We start from the raw sequence: 26952 nt of genomic DNA on the forward strand, positions 1-26952 counted from the left end.
GGTGAGAAAATGCCTACTTTGAGAATAGTAGCAGGGGCTAAGCATGAGCAAGGGCTCCAAGCAGCTCATTAGGCATGGGGTGGGATCAGGATTTAGGAAGCTTTGTGCATGCCCACCAGGAGAAACTTAGGCACCTAGGAGACTTTAAGCACCTACAGGGTTAGGCAGCAGCTTAGCAGTGATTTTGTGAATGTCAGTGGCAGCTGAATGCTGGACTTAGGTATCTACATCCCTTAGGAGCTTATGTCTCAATTTTTAAAAAATCTGCTTTTGAAAATTTTACCCTTCAGCTCCAAATGACAGAAGTGTCCTGAGATTAGCAAGGTTATCACTGCAGTTTTAGCAGTTTTCAGCTGTTTCCATACCAGAAAGCATTTTTAAACTAACCCCAAATAAAACCATAAAAGTGGGTTTGGAAGTGGTCATTTGAATTTGGTTCCCCTCCTGGGAAATAATGGTCAGACTTTAAAGCACTGTCAGCAGTATCAAGTGGACCTTTAAAAGCAGCCAAAGGACCTTTAAAAAACAATGAGATTTACAGAAGCCTCAGCAAGACTTGTAAGCCCAGCAAGAATTGTAAATTATTATACAGTATGATATAAACAATGGTCACCTACTTTATTAGGTGGCATTGGGATAACAGTATAACATCTGGGATTAAATCCATAGTTAAAATGTAGATAGACCAATAAACAAAAGAGACAGTATACCAAGCAGACCAGCCTCCAAAGTCAACAGATGGTGAACATCCAGCTGGCTATCCATAAAGATCCAAGAAGTAAGAGGGAACAATCAGCACTAGAAGATGTCAGTATGCAGAGCAGAGCAATATAGGCTCGATGCCTGGAAGTCTAGCTAGACGATACTGTGGACGGTGCCTTTGGCACTGCTTACTGGCAGACTTATCGGGGCAGAACATCTTCATAGGCAGTACTGACACCTTGTTGCTGGGGTCTCTTAGAGCCTCAGTGGTACCTATTTCGGGACATGAGGTCTCCCTGGAGTTAGCTCTACAAGGTGACTGATCCCTTCTTCTAGAGTCTTTTTTCCTAAGAGCACCTCATCTCTGAGGCAGCCTACATTACTGGGATGGCCTGAGTGGAAGAGGCCAAAGTTCAGGAGGAATAGGAGAGACTGAGCTCCCACGGACCTTAGGGAGTGCTACATCAGAAGGAGCTTCAATCTCACCTCTTTTTCCTTGTGAGCCCTGCTTTTAGACCCTGTGCAAACCTTGCACTTGGCAGGGGTGTAAGAGTCTTCACCGGAGACAGCTGGAGTGCCTGTCCCTCTGGTGGGAAAAGCCTCGGGTACGTCTTGCAGGCTTTGAATCCTGGGGACTTTGCCATACCCCAGAAGCTAGGCTGCTGAGCAAAAGGGTCAAGCAACTGGTCCCAGCTGGAAAGTGGAGGGGCGGGGGGGAGGAGTGTCTTAAGCATAAATGTGTGCCAAAATTAAATTAAACAATTTAAACAAATTTAAGAAAAATTAAACATCAAAAGGCAACAGCAGAAGCTTCTAGGAAGCAGTAGATGCTGCAGTTGCTCCACCTCAAGCCACCGGTGGCTGAGAAGGAACTGGAGTGGCAGCAGGTTCGCTAGTCTCTATATACGCTCACTCTGGAACCGAAGGTTGTATAGTTTGCAGACAGATCACAAACACTGCTAACATAAATCAACAGTCAAGAGTGCATGGGCGCATGCACATCCTTCAGTGGAACACCCATAGGGATATTACTTGAAGAAGAACTGGTAGGTAAGGTCCCATGGAAAAAAAAACTATGTGAAAAAGGAGTTCTGGAGACCTGGCAGTTTCTCAAAGAGACAATATTAAAGGCACAACAGCAGACTATCCCTGTGCTAAGGAAAGATAGGATAAATAGTAAGAGACCAACATGGCTCCATCAGGAGATCTTTGATTACATGCAAATCAAAGAGGAATCCTACAAAAAGTGGAAACATGGACAAATTGCTGAGGATGAAAACAAAAGAACAGTACAAGCATTTAGGGACAAAATCAGAAAGGCTAAGATATAAAATAAGTTACCTCTAGCAAGGGACATAAAAGGCAATAAGAAGATGTTCTATTAATATATAAGGAGCAAGAGAAAACCAAAAGAAAGTGTAAGTCCTTTACTTAGCGGGGAAGGGGAGCTAATAATGGATGGCATCAAGAAGGCTGAGGTGATAAATGTCTATTGTGTTTCAGTCTTCATTCACTAAAAAAGGTAATTTGTGATCAAATACTCAACACAATTATTATGAACAGGAGCTAAAAATGCAAGACAGATTAGGGAAAGAACATGTTAAATATTTAAGTCAGTAGGGTCTGATGAATTTCACCGTGGCGTACTTGAGGAACTAGCTGAAACAATCTCAGAAATGGAGGATGGGTGGGGTCCCAGAGGACTGGAGAGGAATAAACATAGTAAAAGGGGAACAGAGAAGCCACAGAATTATACGCTAGTCAACCTAATTTCGATACCTGGAAAGATTCCAGACCAAATTAAGCAACTAATTTGTAATTACCTAGAGGATAATAGGGATTTAATAATAGCATGGATCTGTCAAGATCAGATCATGCCAAACCAGTCTAGTTTTCTTCTTTGACAGGGTTACTGGCCTAGTGAATAGGGAGGAAGCTGTAGATATGATATATCTTGATTTTAGTAAGGCTTTTGGCACAGTTTCACGTGACAGTCTCAAAGCAAACTAGAAAAATGTGGTCTAGATTAAATGTAGTCAGGACAGAGGGGAAGCCAGGGCAAACCTGAGTGGTGCTGCAACCCCTTGTACTGGGTTGCAACTCCTAGAGTGAGGAGCCAGATTCAGCACCACAGGACAGGAGCCACTTCTGACAGGTGAGTCCAGGGCAGGCTCACTCTCCAGCCCACCACTAGTGACCCAACCCCACCCCTGGTTGCATAATCTGATGAAAATCTGTCCAAATTTAAGCCTTTGTAAAAAACCCTCAGTTTGCAGATGCTCAGTAGAGACTTGTTAGAGTATGGCAACAAATTCTCTTATGATTCTGTCTGCACAGAGTACCACCTTTGCACAGCTCCTACATGCTAACTGGTCTCTGCTTGAGCAATCCCCACAGAGTGACTAAGCATGCTTCGTGGAAGGGCTACAAGGAAGGAACAGGTCTTTACTTGCAATTGCTCCTAGTGGAAGTCAGGGGCCACTTCGGTGTTAGGCACTGAAACTGAGAGCAGAGAAGCTGTCTCTCTTGTACTCAATATTCCCCCTGCTGGCACCCAAGCTGCAAGGAAGAGGAGAAAAAAGGCCTGATTTGAATGCAGAGAGGTGAGGAATTGGGGGTGGGGATGGATGAGGAGGTTGCAGGAACCAGATAGTGATAAGGAGAGAAGCAGGACCCAGGGTGCAGCGATAGGAGGAGAAACAGCAGGCTGGGGCACAAGGTTCTATAACCATTAGAACACACTCCATTCCTGATCCTGGAATTGAACCTGGGAGTTCCCTACCATTAGCAAATAGCTGTGACACCTATTGGATGCCCCATCATCTCAGGCATCAGCACTCTTACAGCAGGATTATCTGGCTATTTGGACTCTCTCCTCAGACCCTACGCTACCAGCACTCCTAGCTATCTTCGAGACACCACTGACTTCCTGAGGAAACTACAATGCATTGATGATCTTCCTGAAAACACCATCCTGGCCACCATGGATGTTGAAGCTCTTTACACCAATATTCCACATGAGGATGGACTACAAGCTAGTGGTGGGCTGTCAAGGACAGTATCCCGGATGAGGCCACGGCACACCTGGTGGCTGAGCTTTGTAACTTTGTCCTCACCCACAAGCATTTCAGATTTGGGGACAACTTATACCTTCAAGTCAGTGGCACTGCTGTGGGTACCCGCATGGCCCCACAGTATGCCAACATTTTGATGGCTGATTTAGAACAACGTTTCCTCAGCTCTGGTGCCTTAGTACCCCTCCTCTACTTGCGCTACATTGATGACATCTTCATCATATGGACCCACAGGAAGGAGGCCCTTGTTGAAATACAGGTGGAATTCTTCAATTTCCACCCCACCATCAACCTCAGCCTGGACCAGTCCACACAAGAGATCCACTTCCTGGACACTACAGTGCAAATAAGTGATGGTCACATAAACACAACCCTATATCAGAAACCTACTGACCGCTATACTTATCTACATGCCTCCAGCTTCCATCCAGGACATATCACACGATCCATTGTCTACAGCCAAGCCCTAAGATGCAACCAAATTTGCTCCAATTCCTCAGACAAACACCTACAAGATCTTCATGAAGCATTCTTAAAACTACAATAACCACCTGGGGAAGTGAGGAAACAGATTGACAAAACGAGACGGGTACCCAGAAATCACCTACTACAGGACAGGGCCAAAAAGGAAAATAACAGAACACCACTGACCATCACATACAGCCCCCAGCTAAAACCTCTCCAGCACATTATCAACGATCTACAACCTATCCTGGAAAATGATCCCTCACTCTCACAGACTTTGGGAGGCAGGCCAGTCCTTGCTTACAGACAGTCCCCCAACCTGAAGCAAATACTCACCAGCAACCACACACCACACAACAAAAACACTAACCCGGGAACCAATCCCTGTAACAAACCCATTGCCTACTCTGTTCTCATATCTACTCTAGTGACACCATCAGAGCACCCAACCACATCAGCCATACCATCAGAGGTTCATTCACCTGCACGTCTACTAATGTGATATATGCCATCATGTGCCAGCAATGCCCCTTTGCCACGTACATTGGCCAAACTGGACAGTCCCTACGTAAAAGAATAAATGGGCACAAATCGGACATCAGGAACGGTAACATACAAAAGCCAGTGGGAGAACACTTCAATCTTCTTGGACATTCTATATCAGATTTAAAAGTAGCTATACTTGAACAAAAAAACTTCAGAAACAGACTTCAAAGAGAAACAGCAGAACTAAAATTCATTTGCAAATTTAACACCATTAATTTGGGCTTGAATAGGGACTGGGGGTGCCTGGCTCATTACAAAAGCAGCTTTGCCTTTCCTGGAATTGACACCTCCTCATCTATTTTTGGGATTGGGCTACATCCACCCTGATGGAATTGGCCCTGTCAGCACTGGTTCTCCACTTGTGAGGTAACTCCCTTCTCTTCATGTGTCATTATATGATGCCTGCATCTGTAATTTTTACTCCATGCATCTGAAGAAGTGGTTTTTTACCCATGAAAACTTATGCCCAAATAAATCCGTTAGTCTTCAAGGTGCCACTGGACTCCTTGGTGTTTTATTGGCAGACTATGTGCCTCCTCCCACTCTACGGGATGGTCTACACAGAGGCAAACCATCCTGTTCCTGCTGCCAGTTGCTATATTAGCACAAGTGGCAGAGGTCTGATGTAGATATAAAGAGCTGTAGATATAAAGAGCTGATTACCTAAACTGGAGATCAATATGGTTCTACATGATAAAAATAAAATAAATATGAAAGTTAGGAAATTACATCAGAATAAAAAACAGCTGTTAAAAGCACATCAAGGTTGCAAAGTAAAGCACTCACGAGTTAGGACATGCCAGAAATAGGGTTGCAGTGCATCTCTAATTTGACCCCCTTGTGGGTGTGTGTTATGATAGTCTTTAGTTACATGATCATACACTACTTTTTTCTGGACTATAAATTCATTCTATTTCTCTCCCTGGCTCAACACATAGTTATACAAAGCAGAACTGCTTCACTAAAAGATCTTGGGAGAGCTCTGCCCCAAAGTACCCCCATAGCCCAGTGGTTAGTGGAGAAGTGGAAGCCCCAAGTTCAAATCCCTTCTCCACAGCAAGCAGAGATGGGAATTGAGCTAGATGAGGGTGTCATCCATTGTGCTAAGAGCTATAAGGGAGGTGGTTTCTCCTTCTCAGTTTTTCTTGAAAAAGGACTGACATGGCCTAAGGACCTAGCTGCAGGAGAGGGTTCGCAACTGGAAATTTAGAGTTAGGCACCTAGATCCCTTTGAGAGGGAAGGGAGCTTTAGGCCACACCCCTCTCCTCAGCATTGCCTACTAGTTAGCTTAGGCATCTCCCTGCTCGGAGTGCTGACTTTCGTAGATCCCATTTTTAGGTGCCGAACTCTCCCCATGCATAGTTAAATGCCAAGACTCCCTATACACTGGATTGAGAAGTCCACTGGGTGGACTTCTAGTCCTCCTTGTGAATCCCAACCTCCTGTGTCTCAGTTTCCCAGCTGTAAAATGGGAATAATAATACCACCACCTAATCACACAGGGTTGTTGTGAACATAACTTCACTAATATTTGTGGAGCACTGTCAAGGTTCCTTCCCCACTCTGAACTCTAGGGTACAGATGTGGGAACCTGCATGAAAACCTCCTAAGCTTACTTTTACCAGCTTAGGTTAAAACTTCCCCAAGGTACAAAATTATTTTACTCTTGGATTTCCACTGCCACCACCAAACTTTATCTGGGTTTACTGGGAAACGTAGTTTGGACACGTCTTTCCCCCCCAAATCCTCCCAACCCTTGCACCCCACTTCCTGGGGAAGATTTGGTAAAAATCCTCACCAATTTGCATAGGTGACCACAGACTCAAACCCTTGGATCTTAGAACAATGAAAAAGCATTCAGTTTTCTTACAAGAAGAATTTTAATAGAAGTAAAGGAATCACCCTCTGTAAAATCAGGATGGTAGATACCTTACAGGGTAATTAGATTCAAAACATAGAGAATCCCTCTAGGCAAAACCTTAAGTTACAAAAAAGACACACAGACAGGAATAGTCATTCTATTCAGCACAGCTATTTTCTCAGCCATTTAAAGAAATCATAATCTAACACATACCTAGCTAGATTATTTACTAAGCTCTAAGACTCCATTCCTGTTCTGTCCCCGGCCAAAGCAGCATACAGACAGACACAGACCCTTTGTTTTTCTCCCTCCTCCCAGCTTTTGAAGGTATCTTGTCTCCTCATTGGTCATTTTGGTCAGGTGCCAGCGAGGTTACCTTTAGCTTCTTAACCCTTTACAGGTAAGAGGATTTTTCCTCTGGCCAGGAGGAATTTTAAAGGGGTTTACCCTTCCCTTTATATTTATGACAAGCACTCAGAGTCTATAGTCAGAACATCATAGGCACTGGGAAGTTAATCTGTTTTCATGCGATATGGAGAATGGTGTGAGATAAATGAGGCCTGGGACCACAGACAGAATGAGGAGGATAGGAAATATTGAATAACTACTCTGTAGATGAGTAGACTCACTGCTGACACAGCATCTCACGGCCAGCCTTCACACCTTCCTGGATCCTGAAGGACTGCCCTCGTGCTCTTATGGGGAGCAACACTTCCAAGGCTTTCTCCTTGGGTGCCCAAACTCAGCAGCCCTTCTCCCTCGTGCACCAAGGTGTTTCCACACCACCTTTTCAGTGGGCCAGCAGAGGATCACAGCCTTCCCTCTAGTGGGTTCCAGTCCAGGGATGCTGGGGCAAGCATCTAAATCTGCTCCCTCAGACTCCTCAATGCCTTCCTGGACTTCTTCCTACCTTGGCCTTCCTTTAGGACCTTACGCACATCTCCTCCCTAGGCTTACTGTACATTGACCTTTCCTTCACTCTCTACCGACCAGAGAGGGACCACAGAGTTTTTCCTTTCTCCCTGCAGCCTCCTCCCTTGATGCTCACCGCCCAGCTGCTCCCTCTGTTGGGCTTCATCTTCAGTGGGGCCCAGCCCTCATCCAGGTATGCTAATTGCTCTGTTTCTGGTATACTCTTTCATTAACTGTGGGGTACATAGCCCACCACATACTCATTCAGTGAACAAGTCAGGGGACATGTGGAAAAAACAGAGTATGATCATGTAACTAAGTACTGTCATATGCTTATAAGGAAGTCAAATTAAGATTCCATGGGCATCAGTAATTCTGACATTTTTGAACTATTGAGTACTCCACTTTGCAACCCTTACATTCTTTTAGCAAATTTTTTTGGACATAATCTATACACTAAAATTAGGAACAGTGGTAACTGTGACATTCCTTTCTGAATCACTAATTGAAAAGTTGGGAAATAGACTGCAGTCTATTTCCCCCTTCCAAGTGAGGAGTTTAAGTTCATATAATTCTCCCCCCCCACCTTGTAACACTAAAGCTTCATAAGTTTTTACAAAAATCTCTATCCTTTCTCCTCCGAGACAGAGAAAAATGTGATATAAAAGAGGAAAATGTAACACTGCGCTCCAGGAGCAAGCTAAAAAGACATTCCCTGCCTGTGTGCTCATTTGTAGTGCATGTCTACTGATTTGAAAGCCTGGGATAATGCAGGGAAGCAATATTTTGAGGCTTTGAATTTTTTCAGTTATTATCATCTCAGCCTAAGATTGCTTTAACTGATTACATGGTATTTTTATTTGCTGTAATTTCTACCCTTTGTTCAAAGTATTATGCTAATGTTAGTCAATGTACAAGTAATGGGAAAGAAAGTTTTGCTCTCTAGCCCTTCCTACTGTTTCACCTCTGCTACAAAAAATAATAATAGAGCACACACAAAGCAGTAAATGATTTCTCACAATGCTTTGGGATACCTGACAACTCAAAGTATTCTGTATATTATTTATTACCACCAAGTGCTGTGGCAGAAGAAAAATGCAGTTACTCATGAAAATGTGGTAAGCAACAATAAGGCATCAGGCCCTTAAACTATAATATTTCAGCTCAGATATGAAAATGATTAATAATGAGAAAAAAACACTCTGAAGGACCACACTCAGCTCTGCAGGGGAATTATGGGAAGAAGTGACATGGGAGATGTAGACACAAACATGCAGACATGGAAAAAATTGTTCACGCTCTTTAAAAATAATTCCAAATATTTCCACATTCTCTAGGTGTCACTGAACAGAAGGGTGTTGTGACGGGTTAGCATAAGGGACTGGAGTTAGGACTTCTGGGTTCTAGTCTTGACTCTGCTACACATTCAGTTGGTGACCTTCAGCAATTCATTCACCTACTGTGTGCCTTGTTCATCCGTCTGTAAAATTACTTTAATTTTCATTTTCACAGTGCCTCAAAGTGTTATGAGACTTCTTAAATAAAAAAGTATTTTGAATCTATTTGTTGCCCCATCATCCTCACTCCTTCCTCTCTCCCTGCCCCTCGTGCTTGTTTAATTCACTTGTCATTTCTTGCCTTTTAGACTGTGAGCTCTTTGGGCAGCTACTGTCATTTGCTGAACAGTCATACAGCACCTAGTCCAAGGGGGCCAGACCTGATTGAGGCCTACAGGCAATGCTGCAATATAAAGGATAAAGAACATGCAACAAAATTCAGTGATCTAGTTCCTGGAATGTATAGCAGAAGGCACAATGCATTCATTGCATAACATCATATGATTCTCAGAGGCTGTGAGCCAAACTATTGTCTCACCAAGGTCAACATTTATACAAGCAAAAATACAGGAATAGCAATTGTTCACTTCAGTGAGACTGACAAATACTCAGCCCCACTCAGGACCAGGCCCATAGTTTGGTGCTATAATCTTTTAACAGTGTTGGTGTCAAGGCTAATTCGCCACTCTGGCACTTCGAGTGCAGAAGGTGAGGGCACACAAGGATTCTAAAAATTAATACTGGCCACTCTCCAGGCTTGTATTAAACTTCCAAGGTTGCAGCTTTTCTCTGACCTTGGATGGGTAGATGCTGCCACCACCCAAGTGCAGAACCTCTCTGAGAGCCCAGGAAGGCGCACTTGGGAATTCCTTCCTGTGGGGTACCCTCAAGCCTTTTCACCCCCCTCCAGGGAAGAGCTGAGAAAGAAAAAAAGGGAAATCAGCTGTTGCCACCAGCCAATTAACACAGACACAGAAATCCAATTCTGTTCTTAACAAAGGTAAATTTTATTAATAAAAAAAAGAAAGAAAATACATCTGGGAACTCAGGCTATTGCTAGATTTTAAAAGAGCAATTTCAAGGATTAAGCACCAAGAATAGCTTTCATGAGGTCCAGCTTAAAGGTTACAAGCAAAACAAAAGCACCTGGGGTTAGCACAGGGGAATCCACAGGCCATAAAGAAATAAAATGAGCTAAAACAAATCGTGTCTTCCTAGACATTTCCTAATCTATTTACATTTCTGGGATTTCAAATGAGTAGTTTCTAGGTATGATACCGATGATTTTTCATACCTGGCCCCAACCTTCTTACAGCATAGTTGCTGCCCTGTTTGCCTTTCCATGGAAGAACAACAACAGACAGACAAAAGGGGAGTCTTTGTTCAATATTTAAAAGTTCTAGCCTTCCCATTGGCTCTTTTGGCCAGGTGCCCACTCACTTCCTTTTACCTATGCATAGCAGTGAGACTTTTTAACCCTTTACAGGTAGAGCAATTAGAGAACAGCTACTAAGAGGGATTTTATAGTTACTGGCTGGCTGGGTCCAAAAAAGGGAGCTACCCCCCCCTTCATTTATTACAGTTGGGCAGCTGCATTTCATTAGTGTCAATTTAGATATTTCAACATCAACCTCATATTTTCTACATCAAAATCCTGGACACTTTTGTGGCAACTTTTTTAGGTCATAAAATATACAAGAGACAAAAGTACGTACACTATTTTTGAGATATGTGCTAGCATCACATCTGCCAGTTTCTGACTCTGCACCAATACAAACATATTTCCCAAAGTGGAGGATTTCTCCTCCTGCCTCAAAAAGTGGTTTAAATGACTTAATCAAGCAACACTGAACAAGTGTTATTAACATTCACTTTGAGCAGAAGAACATCTTTGGTAGTGGCTAAACTCATTTGGCTTTGCTCTTCAATCCAAAACACTGTTCAGTGCACTGAACACTTGTTCCACTGGACTGTTTGTTCCTAGTAAACCCAGAGCAATTTCTACTCAGTAGAGCAATATATCTTGAAACAACAGTTTGTAGTTATGAGGTGACAAAGCATTTTCAGTGATGAAATGAAAAATAGGAACATTTCAAGTGTCCAAAAAGAAGTTCCCATGAGACAATATGAAAAACCAGGATTGTAAGACTGGGGCCTATGGTCACTTTAATTACAGAAGTGCATTAAATATATTGTCAATGAAAATTACTTTTTTCTACTATTTAAGTTATCAAAAGCGAAAAACAGAGAATGTATTCTCTCACCTACCCCTACCTAAGCTACTTCGTCAATATTATCCCAAGAGGAAGGAATGTTGGAAGACTTTAGTTTTCAGTAGAAAAAATCCCAATATACATATTGAAAAAACTCTCAAACCTTGAAGGAAAGGATCATATGCCAAGTTCTTCATTGCTGGTGTAATACTATTGACTACATTAGCCTTACACCATGAGTGAATTTGGCTTCAAGTGATTTCTGCCTTGGTCATCACAGACATCTCGGTTGAAACGAATACAGGAATATGGAGTGAATTGAAGAAAGCAGTAACTAAAAAAACCTACAAGCACAAAAATGAATTGAAGCAATGTATTGTGGACACTTGGAAGGAGTTGTCTTCAATTTGCAAGAAATATATAAACAAAAATGTAGTGAGAGTGTTCTGAGGTTTCAAGTTATGTAATAAAAGTAAATGATGGATGGACACACAAGCAAAGTACTGAACAGGATAACTAAAAATAAATATAATTTATCCACTTCTAATGTTTTTTTTTGTATTTGTCAGTAAATCATAGAAATGTAGGACTGGAAAGGACCTCAAGAAGTCATCAAGTCCAGCCCCATACACTGTGACAGGACCAAGTAAACCTAGACATCCTTGACAGGTTTTTGTCCAATTTGTTTTTGAAAGCTTCCGATGGTGGGGACTCCATGACCTCCCTTGGAAGCCTATTCCAGAGCTTAACTGTCCTTGTAGTTTGAAAGTTTTTCCTACTATGTAACCTAAATTTCCCTAGCTGCAGATTAAGACCATAACTTCTTGTCTGACCTTTGGTGGACATGGAGAACAACTGATCACTATCCTCTTTATAAGAGCTGTTATATTGGAAACTTATCAGTCACCCCTCAGTCTTCTTTTCTCAAGACTAAGTATGCCCAGTTTCTTCAACCTTTCTTTACAGGACAGTTTACTAAACCTTTTATCATTTTTGTTACTCTCCTCCGGACTCTTCCCAATATGTCCACATACATCTTGTGCCCAGAATTGGACACAGTACTCCAGCTGGAGCCTCACCAGTGCTGAGGAGAGTGGGACAATTACCTCCTGTATCTTCCATACAGCACCCCTGTTAATACACCACAGAGTTATATTAGCCTTTTTTGCAGCTGAATCACATTGACAACTCATATTCAGTTTGTGGTCTACTGTGACCCCCGAGATCTTTTTTAGCAGTACTACCACCTAGCCAGTTATTCCGCATTTTGTAGTTGTGCATTGATTTTTCCTTCCTAAGTAAAGTACTTTAACTTGTCTTTATTGAATTTCATCTTTGAATTCAGACCAATTCTCCAATTTGTCAAGGACATTTTGAATTTTAAACCCATCCTCCAAAGCGATTGCAACCCTTCCCAGCTTGGTATCATCTGCAAATTTTGTAAGCATATTCTCTACTTCATTATCCAAGTAATTAATGAAAATATTGAATAGTAGTGGACCCAGGACTGACCTCTGGAGGGCCCACTATGTATGCCCACCCAATTCGACATCAAACCGTCGATAACTACTCTTTGAGCATGGTCCTTCAGCCAGTTATACATCCACCTTATAGTAAATTCATCTAGACCACATTTCCCCAGTTTGCTCATGAGAATGTCATGGAGAACTGTGTCAAAAGCCTTACAAAAAATCAAGGTATACAATGTCTACTGCTTCCCCCCCACACTAGGTCAGTCATATCAAAGAAGGAAATTAAGATGGTTTGACAATTTTAATTCTTGACAAATCCATGCTGACTATTCCTTATAACCCTGTTTCTTCTAGGTGCTTACAAATTGATTGTTTAATAATTTGCTGCAGGGTCATTACAGGTATTGAAGTTAGGCTGACTGGTCTATAATTCCCTGGGTCCTCCTTGTTCCTCTTTTTAATGATAGGTACGATGTTTGCCTTTCTCCAGTCTTCTGTGACCTCTCCCATCCTCCAGGAGTTCTCAAAGATAATTGCTAATGGCTCTGAGCTAGTTCTTTATGTACTCTAGGATGAATTTCATCAGGCCCTGCTGACTTGAATACATCTAATTTATTTAAATATTCCTTAATCTGTTCTTTCCCTATTTTGGCTTGCATTCCTTCCCCTGGTTGTCGTCATTAATTATGCTGAGTATCTTGTCATCATTAACCTATTTTAGTGAAGATTGAAACAAAATAGGCATTAATCACCTCAACCTGCCTGTTGCCATCCATTATTAGCTCTCTTTCTCCACTAAGTAGAATACTTACACTTCCCTTTGTTTTTCTCTTGCTCCTAAAGTACTTATAGAACCTCTTCTTATTGCCTTTTATGTCTCTTGCCATGTATAACTCACTTTTTGCCTCAGCCTTTCTGATTTTGTCCCTAATTACTTGTACTGTTCTTTTGTACTCCTCCTTACCAATTTAACCATGTTCACATTTTTGTAGAATTCCCTTTTGATCTTCAGGTCATAGAAGAGCTCCTGATGGAGCCATCTTGGCCTCTTACTATTCTTCCTGTCCTTTCTGTGTATATCAGAATAGTTTGCAGTTGTGCCTTTCTGCATAGTTGTGCATATTGTCTCCTCGAGGAACTGTCAGCTCTCCTGAGCTCCTTTTTCCATTTGATTTTCTTCTCATGGGACCTTACATATCCGTTCTCTGAGTTTGTTAAAGTCTGCTTTTTTGAAGTCCATTACCTTATTCTGCTGCTCTCACTCCTTCCTTTCCTTAGAATTCTTGGGTGATCACTGTCACACAAATTACCTTTCACCTTCACAGTCTCTAACCGTTCCTCCTTGTTGGTCAGATTGTGGATGACTAAAATCATGTGCTCAATCACAGCCTCTCTTTACAGTTCCAGTTACGCAATTAAATGATACTTGCATCCTATGACACCTGATAGAAATAAATAACATGAGGAGAACAATATAGGGCCTATTTAAAGATACTCAGCACCTTGCAAGGTTGAACCCATAGCATAACATAGCAGTTTCTCTCATTTCCAGCCCAGTGTCTAAATGTTGGGAGGCAACTGTACTTCCAAGAATCCAGCAAATCCAGTGACTACAGTTTTACTTTTGAGAATTGTTACTGATTTTGCCACCCTTACGCATGTTTGGTAGTGCCTTACTCTAAGAGTTATCCCCAAGAGACTACTTTTTCAGAATAAGAGTGCAGAATCATACCATCCATTAGTGCATCTTCATTCTGCTTACTAGTAGGAAAAGAAAAATCATTTGCGAAGTCCCTCGAAACAAAAAGGATTTTAATTCAATTTTAAAAAAAGGTATAGCTTTTTTTCTTCCTCACTGGGGCCCCAGTTAGCTCCATACTTGCTGATCCAGCGGCATAAAGCCAGTTGCAGGATGGGTTTTTTTCTGTCTTCAGTCCAAATATTTGCAATGAAATTTCTAGATTATAAAACAATAAATGTTCACAGCCTGCAGCAGCTCCCATTGAATTTAGTGGCACACATCCCATTCACTTTAATGGGAGAAGAATCAGCACTCAGGTGGTTAACCAATCATTTTTCAATGGGACTCATGCTCTTAAATCACTAGTAGCACTAGTTTAGGGGGTTACTAGATGAGTCTCTTCTGGAAAACTTTCTTATTAGGAGAGTAAGTCTAATCAACTCTTATGCATCAACTATCTACAATACATTTATTTTGCATCCTTCATATAAACTCTAGACCCCAAAGGCTTTCTAGAGTAAATAAGAGCTACAGAGTCACAGATTTTAAACAGAGCAAATGTAGAGTGATATAAGTACAGGAAAAGAACAAAAGATGTCCAAGACTCTCTGCTGTGCCAAGACACATTCAGTTCTAGAAGGAGGTGGAGGAGATAACAGGACTCCCTGATTCTTAAACTACCCTGGCGATGCCATAAATTAGAGCAGCATAGGGGCTGCTTTAATTTATGACAACTGATTACAGTCGCTAAGAGACTATATACCATTTAAGAACTGGCCAAATGCAGGCATGGTTCACCCCACCCCCTCAAGCCCTCCACAGCAGGATGAGGGAACAATTGATGTAGGGGCTATGCCCATGCCGGAGGAATTTTCTGCTGGTCAATTAGGGCATGAGCAGCAAAAAGTGATTGGAGCAACAGAAGAGAATTTCTCCCTATATGATTTACTTCAGCTGAAAATCAGGATCTAGATCTCTAGGGCCATTTGATTTGGAAGAGAGGCAGGAATTCTTCTCTGATAGCCAAGGAAATGATTTTGCAGTGATAGGTGGCTGCTGCAGCACCACATGGAGAGAGCTGATATATTGAACTGTGTGATCTGGCGGCTTAGGAGAGATGAGCCTACAACAAATGGCAGAATAAACTCCAGCATTTTGAAAACACCTGGATGGCATTTCTGGCTATACACAGCAAAAGGAAATTGATATCAGAACTTGTAATCCTTATGCGTAACATATATGTGTACTGACAGATCAGTGTAATTCACCTTTGTCTACATCAGGTTTCTTTATACCTCCTAAGCATCTAATTCTTTTTTCCTTTGTCTTACCTTTTTCTCTTTCCTTCTCCCGCTGTCTATTTGGGTGGCTACATTTCTTCACCTTCATTCTGCTCTAGTCTCCCCATTCCTCTCCCTTTTTGTATTGTTATTTTCTTGAAAAATTAAAAAAAGACTTGATCAGACAAGTCTTTTTGTATATAAATAAGCATATTGGATTAAATAAGTTTTGGAATGTATTTGATTTCATGTAAAGGGATGTCTACATATCCTGAACCTTTCTGCCCGTTTAATATGGTATCCTAGGCAACCTGCATTTTTGTGTTGGGGATAGAACCATCTGAGCTATTTTTTTAAACAAAAGAATTAACCTTTGCACGTCTGAGAATCTCACAAAGCACATAGCCTGATTATGCCTAAACCCCATGAATTATTCATTTGGCTTCAACTGAGAGAGAGCACATTTAATTATGTCTGAGGGGCATTTTCTATAGAATTAGATGGCAAAATCCTCATTTGTCTACCTAGCAGTTCTGAGTACAACCTATAGTGGGCTTTAAACTTACATATGCACGTTGGAAAAGGGTGTTGGTTCAGAAAATGTATGAAGGGAACTAAACAACATATAAATACTATCCTTAACATTATAGCTGACTACTCATAATCTATGTATTAAATCCAATGAAAGGTTGCCTCTTTTGCCACAAAAATAAAAACCTGTAATAAATTAGTAATATCAAATTATTTAGAAGGTGATCATAGGGTGTAGTCTATATGAAATTATTTTTATAAATTTGTTTTATTATAAATATTTTTATAAATGAAATGCATAATTATGCAAAAACAGCAATAGACTAATGAAGGATTTATATCAATAGCAGAGTAACTATCTCATGTCACATTTGGCATGCCCAAAATTAGCAGGACTTCCATTTAAATAAATATTAGTTGTCTATATAAACACTTCGCAATACACTTTTTCCATAAAGTGCTTTGAGATCTACTAATGAGATGTAATATTAATGACCCTCTATAGTTTCAGAGGAACTCATTGCCAAATAGCCAAAATTTAAAGTACAATATTGCCTTTCCCCCATGCACACAATTTATATCTTATGGGACTGATTCACCACTGCTTTACTCTTGTTTTATATGGGTGTAACTCAGTCAATTTCAATGGAACTGTGCTGATGTATAACTGGAGTAACACAATGAAGAATCAGTCTCTGTATTAATCTGTAATTTGCATTTAGTTTTAGAGAATTTCCATTTTAGATCAATATGGCAGTGATAATGTAACAGGATAGATTTACAAATGAGGACTCCTTTGTTTTTAATGTTTGAAACAAAGAGTTATTTATCTAACAGAGTAAAGACTGGTTCACATGGGCCTGAAGAAAACAATAAAGGAAGGGGTTTTCAAGGTGCTCAGATTTGCCCTAACTTTGCTCCCACTGACTTCCGTAGGAGGAGAGTTAGGCCAGCACTACACATTTTCAAAAATACTGCCCCATTCCTGCAACTGGAGCCACACAAATGGATCCAAGGGACTCCACACAGACATGAGGATCCACCTGCATGGATCTCACTGCAGGGTTAGGGCCTGAGCATGGGGCAAAACAACCTTTGAAATCCTTGCTGTAAAAGAGAAATGAAAATAAAAGTATAACAGAACCACCACCAGTGCCCAACACATTTTAACTACAATTTCTCACATTGCCATGGCCATTTTCCTGGCAGCCAATTTTCATTCAAAATGTCCAACATGGGAACAGTTTTTAATCCAAACAAGAATGAAAACACTTGAGGACAGATTCTTAAGAAGGCAAGTAAATTACTGCATGCAAAGACATGAATTTCATAGATTCTAAGACCAGAAGGGACCATTGCGATCATCTAGTTTTATCTCCTGTATAACACAGGCCAAAAAACGTCTCAGATTAATTCCTAGGTCATATCTTTTAGAAAAATCTCTTTTTAAAAATTGTCAGTGATGGAGAATCCACCAGGACCCTTCGTAAATTGTTCCAAAGGTTAACTTACACCTTCCAGGGTACTGGAACAATTTGTATAGTGGGGGTGCTGAGAGCCATTGAACCAAACTGTAAACCCTGTATATGCTGAAAACCACTTCAAGCCAGGGATGTGGCAGCACCTATGTACCCCTAGTTCCAGCACCCCTAGTTCCAGCACTATGTACCCCTTATTTCCAGTTTGAATTTGTCTCACTTCAACTTCCAGCCATTGTATAATATTATACTTTTCTCTGCTAGATTGAAAAGCCCATTATTAAATAGTTGTTCCCCATGTAGATATTTACAGACTGTAATCAAGCCACTCCTTTATCTTCTCTTTGCTGAGATAAACAGATTGAGCTCCTTGAATCTATCACTAGAAGGCAGGTTTTGTGATCCTTGTGGCTCTTCTCTGAGCCCTCTCCAATTTATCAACATCCTTCTTGAGTTGTGGGCACCAAGCCTGGACACAGTATTCCAGCAGCAGTCATACCACTGCCAAATATAGAGGTAAAATAACCTCTCTACTCCTACTTGAGATTCCCCTATTTATGCAACTGAGTGCAACTGTACGCTTTGGACCTGATCTTGCCAGGCTTCTATGCCCAAAACTACAATGAAAATCAATGGGAAAGCCAAGTTTGGAGAGTTTGAAGGATTTGTCCACTAATGTGAATGCCCAGTTACCCCAGCTGCACATACCAATTGAGTAATTGGAAGTGCTACTGCCCAGTTAGGCATCTTCCTGGCCATTTGAACACAATTTGTATGTGCAATTGACAAGCACTTTGAGATCCACTAATGAAAGATATTATTATTATCTAGGTATTATTATTAATTGTTTGTGGAGTGGATCTTCAAACGTCCTTAGGCATCTGTTGTTTTCTAGGGGTATGATGAGAGCCTGCCCCGGGGATGGTGGGTTGGGAACTCTCCAGCCACCTGCGGAGTCCCAGGCTCCCCATGCTCTGGCTGGGCAGGTGTGGGGAGCTGCCCAGGGGAGTGCCCTGGTGACTGAATACTGCAGCTGTCTCCACTGAAAAGAACTGCTTCTGGCCAGCACAAACTCCAAGGCAGCGCATATTGCTGCCCTTGGTAACTGCTATTTAGGAGCAACAGCTGGGAGCTGCAGGGAGGGGGCGCTGCTTTGCCCTTCTCCAATCTCTGTCCATGCTTTGGAGGCTGTCATGGCCACAAAAAAATCCGCTGGTGGCTGCATTTGGGAAACGCTGGTATAGAGTTGACAGAGCATGGGCTAGTCTTCTCTTATGAGAAATATTTGTTTGCATTTGTAATCTTCATTAACTTCAACAGAACTACACAATTTACACCAGTTGAGGATTTGGCTCAATAATCTCCATTTAAGCAGTGGGGACACCAGCCTCCAAATTCAAAAACAGCTGTGTCTAATTCAACAGGCTTTTAATTAGGAAAGAAACTTGCTCAAGGGCAGGTTTTTCTTAATGCTTGGATGCCTGGCAAATAGTTCTAGTGTGAATTAAAGGGAAGAAGTTGGAACTGTTCTTTAGTGAAAGATTAACATTAAAAATTAAGAGGTGTGTAAACAAACTTGCAGGGCTGATGGGGCAATAAGCAAGATGCGCTGTAAGTGGCACTAAATGATGACAAGTGGGACCTAGTGGGAATAAGTGAAACCAGTGGGATGCTACCATTGGTGGGTATTGTCTGGAGAGGGTTGGAGAGATGGGGAAGAGGAGTTATATAGGTGGCACTATATGTCAAAAGTGTTGTGCAAAATCAATGAGATACAATTTAATAGTAAAGCTCATAGCAGCTAACTGCAGTGGTTGCCATTAAAGAGTCAAAGTTTGTCAATTACAACACGCTGCTACCTAAACCATCACGTTTCCCCCATGTTCTTAAAATAGGAAATAAGTGGTCTCGGATCCCGCTGTGTGATAACTGTTAGGTCGATACTGACTTTTTAAGGGTGATCTATGTATGCCAGATAATATTACAAGGAGCAATTACATTTTTCAGCTGACACAGCTCCACTCAGACTGGAAAAGAGTGGAAACAAACTTACTTCCTGGACCACTCATTAAGGAGATAATACGAGAAACTCCTTAATAATACTTCAGAAAGTAGATATATCAGCTAGATGCAAAACCATCCTGCATTTACTGCTTATAATAGGGAGGAGATGACAGAGCATGTAACTGCAACAGGGAGGCTTGTTTTCAAGGAGCACAAGCTACTTGGATTCAATGTACAACTAGTATGTATTATAATAGCACCTAAGTCCCCTGATCCCAGACCAGGACCCCATTGTGACAGGTGCTATATAAACACATAACAAAAGACAGCCTCATTGTAAAAAGGGATTTAGGTACTTTGGAAAATGAGTCTTAGTTTCCTAAATCAGTTAGGCATTGCAATGCTGAGCACAGCAATATCTAAATACTTTAAAAATCTGGGCTATAGTTCCTAAATTGTGTCGTCTAGCCATAAAAAAGTAATGCTGGCTCTAGACAACTAGAGACTCATTCCCCTAAGGTAAGAATGTCCAGGTCTCTCCTTCTGTTGTATAGAGTCCAGGAGAACAAGCTGTATCTATAGCTAGTTTCTTCTTAGCTTTCCTCCCCTTTCCTATGGGGCTACATATTAGGCTTTAGGAAAGGGGATTTAATATAACTGATGTGCTTCCATCTTAAGCCCTTCGTAACTGCCCATGGGGGTCTTCTGTTCCCAGGGGCAGTTTGCTCTATCATGCTGTTGTAGTTGCAATGCAGTGCAATGTTGGTCTCTTTCCTCAGTTCAGATGGACCTGAGTTAAAGACTTGGTCCCTGGGTTACAACCGGCTCTTGTAAAAGGGCTGTTGGGTGAAGGTACCCAATGCATGTTTGTTATAAGCTCCAGGCATTCCAAGCAATTGCTTCTTGCAAAGCTAGTCTGTTAGCATAGCCTAAAAAGAGACCTTAAAAGTGATTTCTCTCTTGATTTCTGTCTGGTCTTACACTAATGCAGAAACTTGTGTAACTCTGTTCTGTAAATGGGTGACCACATGCTGGAGATGAGAAAGGTGGATAAAAATACCATTAAAGCACAACTCAGTGTTTTCTTGAACTCTCCAAAGTGAAAGGCAGGAACTATAAGTGGCTGAACCTACAGTTTGGATTAAAAGTGGGTGGTGCACATTCTCTTCCTCCACTACTTTATATGAAGAAGGTTGAAAGGTAAATACCTCCTTCTCATTTTTTTTTTACCTTAGAAATATCAGGGATAGCAATTCTGATCTCTGTTCCATGGGAGATTTTTCTTGGAGGACCCAGATTTGTGGGAGCTCCCTACACCCTTAAATGAAAGGACAGGAGTGTTCAGTCTGAACATTTTCAAAAACCAAATCTTATTATTCGAAAAAAAATGAAATGAATAAATCTATAAGGTGGGGAAAGTGAAGCACTGAAAAATGTGATTATAAGAACAGCTATGTGAAGATTAAATGGTATACGTCTGAGCTCACATTATCAGATACTCACATTTGTACATTCCCTATTATTAAACCATAACAGATAAGTTTGTAATAAGTGTCACAAACTTGCAATGGTGAAAATAAAGACCAAAAAAAAAAAGAATATTAAGTGTAAAGGCATCTATACATATTGTACATCATCTGGGATGACAAACTCTTAAGAACTTAATTACAATCATACAGCTACTGCATGCTGTCATTACAGGGCAGAGTTAAGGTTATCTGGGTGCCTTAATTGTGCATTTCCATACCACCATGTGTTTGGATTTAATTTAAGTGTGACCATAACTCTGAATTTCCTGAGTGTATAATGCTTGGTTTTGGGATAATACCACAATCCCTGCAATCTTCTTTTTGCCTTTAATGTACTGATACATGCTCTGAACCTCCACTCCAGCTTCATGTAGCTTTTTGTTTGAGAATATTATATATTGTTAATAGTATTTACCTTAGGACAAGAAATATATGAGCAAAGTATAGGGCAAGATAATAATCAATTGCATTTTCAGTATAAAATGAAGTGAGTTGATGCAGTTCATTCTTAAAATTAATTGCTGCATATTAGGGAGGCCTGCATTCATTCTGCCCCATCTCCTCATGCTGTCAAGCGGTGACTCTCCCTAGAAGTCAATGGAGTTTCACAGATTTGCATCAGCTGTGGCATGGACACATATATTTTTCATTAATTTAATTACAAAATAGCACTGTGCAGCAACAACATCCTGATATTTATCCTGTAGGAACAAGCTAAAGGTACCCATGGGTACAGAGAACACTGAGTTAGGAGCAGAGGCCTGGGGGTAACAGAATGCTGGTGGAGGGGTGTAAAATACTGGGGTGACAGGTGGACCTGGGCACAGGGACACAGACCAGTACACATGTATACAGGTACTGTCTCTCAACACCCATGCACTTTTATACTATATATGTAGAACATGGTGCTAATAGGGGTTTTGCGAGGAGAGCTCATCAATGGCCTCAGCTCCTTCCCCACTCCCCGCTGCCAACTTTTGAGTAAAAATTACTCCACTGAGTTCAGGGCTCTTAGGAGCAATAGGGAAAAGGGGCACATTGTGGTGGTCTGGTAAGAATATCATTGCCTATCTGCTCAAAGGGTTCCTTTGCAGGTACTGTAATACTAGGCTAATAGGGGTATTGAAATTCTTGATGAGACAGATGAAAAGACAGATACCATCAGTGTTGGGACCACCTGATGTGCACCTAAGTGCTAGTAGCACCAATTCAGCAAGTATCTAAATCCATTAACCACTGAGCACACACAGCTCTGGCACAGCTAGGCAATTCAAGTGACAAAGTAGTTTGAGCCCAACTTTCTCTGCCCTAATTTAATGCTGAGACCATCTCAGTAAAAAGAAAAGGAGTACTTGTGCCACCTTAGAGACTAAAAAAATTATCTGAGCATAAGCTTTCGTGAGCTACAGCTCACTTCATCGGATGCATTCAGTGGACTAACACGACTGCTACTCTGAAACTCAGTAAGAAGAATAGCATTCACTGAGTTAACAGAAAATTAATGGCTAGAGATAAGTTACTCAGGGTACTAAATGTGGGGTGATAGAGAATGGGTTAAATAAGCATTATAACTAGGAGCAGAATGTAATGTAATTCCAAGGATGTCGCTGCCATGCACTGCAATGGTAGCTGTGGACACAACTATGCTGGTTTCATGAATTAGTAACTGATTAATTAAAAGCCATCTTGACATTGCAGGAGTTCACTAAACAACATAATCTCTCCTGGCTGAAATATTTGTTACAAATCAATAACTGAAATGGGATTTATTTTCTTAGGTTTTTGTTTGTTTGTTAAAAAAGACATTATTTTCACAAACTGGAAAAGTGGAATGGAAACAGAATGAAGAACAATCATCGCTCTGTACATATCTTCACATGACGGTCAGGAGACAATTCTTCTGGCCCATTGGCAAACAATGCTGTGGTCTATAGATTGCACAGGGTCATGTTGCTCCTGTCAGTGTTCGTAATTGCCCATGTGTTTAAGATGATGAAGCATCGGTTAAATTCAGTTTTCACAATCTTTATGTACCATTTTAAAAAGTGGCATCATTAATAGGCCATCTAAAGGTGTTCCTTTTATCACAACTTGCCTAGTTCTAAATGAGACCATAACATTTTCTCAGCTCTTGCAGATGTGGTGGCTTATATTAGGGGGCATACATTGTTTTCAGAATACTGAATAATATTTGGGTTGAAGGGCTCAGTTGGGGTACAGATAATACTTAATTACTAGCACAAAGCATCCTTGCAACAAAACAAGTTATTCAGAGTTTTCATACTGAAGCTCCAACTTGTTTTGTTTTACATTATTGAACATGTAGTTTTGTTGCCATCATGGCTTAGTCTTTTTTTTTTTTTTAAAGACCATCTATCTCATTTCTGATGACATATTGTAATTGTTCCTTCTTGGCATTGAAGGCCCAGATTCTACAACACATTATGCATGGCTGGAACCCTGTGCACGGGTGGAACCCAGAGGCAGATAGGGCACTGTATGGGTGTAATGCATTGCCGGCTCAAGGCCTCTCTCTATATTAGTTCTCTGATTTGGATTCCATTGCGTAATGATTAAGGCTATGATTTAGTCACGGGTATTTTTAGTAAAAGTCATTTACAGGTCATGGGCAATAAACAAAAATTCACATCCCCGTGACTTGTCCATGACCTTTACTGTAAATATCCGTGACTAAATCCTGGGAGGGGGGGCACAGGGGACCGGTGCTAGAGTGGGTGCATCCCAGGGGCTCCTACTGGGGGGAAGCAGGAGGGTGCTGCTGTGGGGGGTGCCCCGGGGCCTGGGGCTCTAGCTGCTGGGGACCGCCAGCAGCTGTTGCTCTGGCTGCCTCAGGGACTGCTGCTCGGGCAGTCCCAGGGCCAGCTGCCCGTGGCCACCCAAACAGTGGCCAGTGCGAATGCCCCTGGGGCTGCTCGGCTGCCCGAGCATCTGGCTGCAGATCCGCTCCAGCAGTGGCTGGTATGGCTGTCCCTGGGGCCACCTGAGCACCATCCCCGGAGCCAGCTGCTTGGGCCACCCTGGGGTCAGCTACACTGGCTTCTGCAGAAGTCAGAGGTCGTGGAAAGTCATGGAATCCGTGACTTCCGCCACCTCTGTGACAGACACAGAGTCCTAATAATGATATTGGCTTGGGTCCTGGTTGTTGAATGCACAGCATGACTCAGCAAAGGCAGTGGGCTGTGCAAAGGTGGCTCTAATTTACCTTTGTGCTCCCCTGGTCCTCGGCTGGCTGTATGCTAAGCCCATACCTGGACATAGGCCAGTCCAGCGGCCACCAATTTGCTGGGCACAGAGCAGCCCAGACCGCACCCTTTTTGTCTCAGCCACACCCCTATGCTTAGTTGCTGGGATCAGTATAGGAGCTATTATGAGGGATTTATGCCACTGGCAGATCTCCTTATGCTGGTTTTATTTCTCTTGGCTGCCTATGCTAACTTCAAGAGCTTCTTGGAGTTGGTGATGTGATGCAAAGTGACCCCAAGGCAGGGAAGACTCTCAATTGGTGTTTTTTACTTATGACTCTGTGATGTACAAGTTACATTTTATCTTTTGTTTTGAGCACACGCATGACAACAGCTCTAATTAGAATGTTTCTGGATTTTAAATAAAAAGAAGAAAAGAATCACAAAATGTATGGAGTCCACATTGACTTGCAGGGAACATATACAAATCAGTCGTGCTTACGGTGCTGTACACTGGCCATTTGTACGAAGTACAGAATAGAAACATGCCCCCTGAGGGAGGGGGCCAGTAGAGTTTGTTGTGGCTCCTTGAACATGTTTCTAAACCAGGATATTTACTGTATGATGTCTGAGTTCCCCACTCTTTTTAATCAGATGATAATAAGTTACTCCTACTGGCAAATACGAGCATTTCCAAAAACAAATATCATAATGCTTCTCAAAAATAGAAATTTGCTTTCTTATTCATACACTGATTTTTTAGAAATACACATTTGCAATGGAACCTCACAATCTATAGCAATCAAATGCATGTCCCAACTTGTGAATATTTTTTTCTTCTTCTGCTTTTAAACTAGACTTTCAGGACAGTTATACTCAGAAGGTTCTATAATTTGTTATGCTTCCCTCTATGTCTGGAATTGCATTTTTAATATCTTGGCAGATGGTGTTCAAACACTTATCAATTTTACACCCACAGTTCCCTGGGCGCCAGTGGGGCATTATTTCTGAGCTGCCTTTTTTTCTTTCTCTGATTACAACACATTGCAGGGTTTTTTAAGTCACATATTTTGCAGTTTTCAGTGCATTAATACAGTATATCACCAGTTTGCTAGATATATATTTTCAAATCTCAGATTTTTTCCCCCTCCCCTTTTATTTCAGTATCTACACTAAAGTCTTGCAGTTCTTTTTAGCTAATAGTGCATCTGCTCAAATGGTACAAAGGCACTGCAAGGTTGAGAATGAAGGTAGGAGAATTTAGATTTCAGTGGGTGAAATTTGAGCTGTGCAGGGTGCCTAGGTGTAAATAAGCCTACAAGCTGGAAACGTAGTTATTCATTTAAGTTAGAGAGAGGGACAGTGTCATGGTGTTATTCATGCTGGCCGTTTTGGGAATTAGCTCTGGTCAGTAGGTGTGGTGATGGTGGTGGCTCTTCCGTCCTTGTCTCTGCCTGCAGATCCAGTCTCTCTGCCTCTGCTTCGTGACACAGCTGGAGGGCTGTGCCATAATCCAGGTTCCCCACTTCCAGGGGACTCCTTCCACAACAGTTTAGCCACTTCTCACAGTGGCTTGGAAATCCATAGCCTGACCGCTTATTCAGTGGTGAGTGGTGGTGGGGGGACCCAGGCCTGCCCAATACTCTGGATCCCAGCCCAGGGACCCTGTAAACAACAGCTTCCTACTGCCCCTCCTTTCTTTCTCCACCAGTCTGTCTCAATTCCCTGGACTACTTCCCCACAGCCCCAGTACCTTCGGCTCCTGCCTCTGGCTTCATCACCCTCTTCCCAGGGCCTCAGGACTGCAAGCTGTAGCAGCCCTGTTCACGGTGCTAGTTCTACAGCCCTCTAGGAAGTCAGTCTCTTCCCTTGGGCGTGTTTCCTTGCAGCCCTCCAGGCTGGATTTTAACCCTATCAGGGCCAGTGCGGGGCAAACGCCCTGTCACAGACAGGAAGAGAGCTTGCACTGGAATATAAAGAACTGAGTGAGGACGATATCATTCATGAACAGGTTAATTTGGAGCCAGATGATATCTTGGTATGATTTAAAAGAGACAAAGAAGAGCTCCAGGATTAGGAGTAAGAGAGCGGAACTCCCCTATGTTTGTGAACTTTGGAAGACAGTCTGAAGACGTGCACCCAATATGTGAAGGGATGACAGGTAGCCAGAAAACACAAATAGGAAATCTGTTCCTGTACTTGGTCTTGAAATAGTTCAAAGGGCGAATAAAATCACTCAAACAACTACTACAGCATGCTTTGATTAAGACTTGGAGAGTGGAAGCTGCAGAACAGTGGTCTTGATTCTCCATTCCCTTGCCTCTTAGCAGGACCGGATTAAGACCTTTAGAGGCCCTAAGCACTGAAAAGATTATGGTGCCCCCCATATGTAATTTAAAATAAAAACAATACTATACCGTAAAATAAAATTTTATGTTTTGAAATGACACAAAATTTACATGTATGCTGAAATTAAAATAGCTTCTTTTTAGATTTTCTGATTGCAAAATTCTGAATAAGTTCATCGAAGCTGACTCGATGAAGCATGTCTGCTTCCATACACAATAGGGAAAGTGAATCAAGTCTGTCCTGACACATGGTTG

General features: G+C 41.7%; 1 long non-coding RNA gene across 1 annotated transcript in view; it reads right to left on the reverse strand.

Moving 5' to 3' along the window:
• LOC122464854 overlaps window positions 1–26191 on the reverse strand; it is a 45808-nt gene extending 19617 nt beyond the window's left edge. The window contains exons 1-2 of the long non-coding RNA XR_006289249.1: window positions 26103–26191; window positions 15656–15759 (exon numbers count right to left, since the gene is read on the reverse strand). This is a non-coding gene — a long non-coding RNA (uncharacterized LOC122464854). The remainder of the gene's footprint in view (window positions 1–15655; window positions 15760–26102) is intronic.
• Window positions 26192–26952: the final 761 nt, after the last annotated feature.

This window comes from Chelonia mydas, chromosome 3, assembly GCF_015237465.2.
Source record: "Chelonia mydas isolate rCheMyd1 chromosome 3, rCheMyd1.pri.v2, whole genome shotgun sequence".
Classification (NCBI taxonomy): Eukaryota; Metazoa; Chordata; order Testudines; family Cheloniidae; genus Chelonia; species Chelonia mydas.